This window comes from Gavialis gangeticus, unplaced genomic scaffold (assembly GCF_001723915.1).
Source record: "Gavialis gangeticus isolate Ggan-Ray unplaced genomic scaffold, GavGan_comp1, whole genome shotgun sequence".
NCBI classification, from domain to species: domain Eukaryota; kingdom Metazoa; phylum Chordata; order Crocodylia; family Gavialidae; genus Gavialis; species Gavialis gangeticus.
In genome coordinates this window covers 20,344,941-20,345,879 of record NW_017729033.1, presented here as the reverse complement: position 1 = coordinate 20,345,879, position 939 = coordinate 20,344,941, and the positions used below count along the sequence as shown (strand labels likewise).

General features: G+C 39.0%; 1 protein-coding gene across 4 annotated transcripts in view; it reads left to right on the top strand.

Annotated features, from left to right (window-relative positions):
- Positions 1–939, top strand: part of ZFYVE28 (zinc finger FYVE-type containing 28) — a 403,791-nt gene that overhangs the window by 140,009 nt on the left and 262,843 nt on the right. The window lies entirely within an intron of this gene.

The window sequence follows — 939 nt, the reverse complement described above, 5'->3', positions numbered from 1 at the left end:
TAAATGGTGCTGTTTTCTTATTGCTGATGGCAAATGAACCAAAGCATTAGCCTGAACTCAAGCATGTGTGGTAAAATGATCCACCATAAACAGATGTGGCAGGAACAGGCTACCTCCTACCTAATGGCGATGGGCAGGAATAAGCTGCTGGTTTCTTTTGCTCTTGAATTTGGAGAGTTCAGCTTGGATAAAAATAGAGGTGTTTTCAATCTATGTTCGTTATTCTTAGCTTAAGTTGACAGACGTATGAAGTCTGTGTCGGCACTTCATTAAAAATCAAACTAAAGTAATTATTTACTGTACAATGGTACCTGTGAAGACTGCACAGGCAGACGCCCACTTTTTAAAAAACAAAAAAAACCCCTTATTAGGACCTTAAGAGGTGCCCAGCACACATTTACATAAAAGAAGAAAAGGGATAAGTAAAAGAGTGAGCAACAACAAAACTGAATAATAAAGAAAAAGCCAGGATTTTAACAACTGCTGAAAAAAGTGAGCAACAGAAATGCTGCAGTTAAACAGGAAACTACCTGAGGCTCTGATTTCCTAAATTATTACCATTTAGCAAGATTTGGACCTATCATGCCAGTCTCTTGCTTAAAAAAAATAAAATAATAAAGATTGTACACTCTTCAGGGCAAGGATTGTGACTTGGGGCATATACAATTTCCAGAGCCTAACAGTATAGGTGCTTTTTGGGACTGGGTCACTGAGATCTACTGCAATACAAATATTTAAGTAATATCCATCAGAGGTTTATTATGAGCTTCTGTGGGGCATATACCATAACAAAACAGTTTTTTGATGATATAAAAAAATGTGCTAGGTGCAGGCAGGAAGAAAAGCCCTTCCTTGCCTAAGAGAAAGAACAGTGGTTGTAACTAAGGGAGAGGGGACTGCAACAGATGTCCCCGCAGCAGAGGCAAGCTGGTACACCAG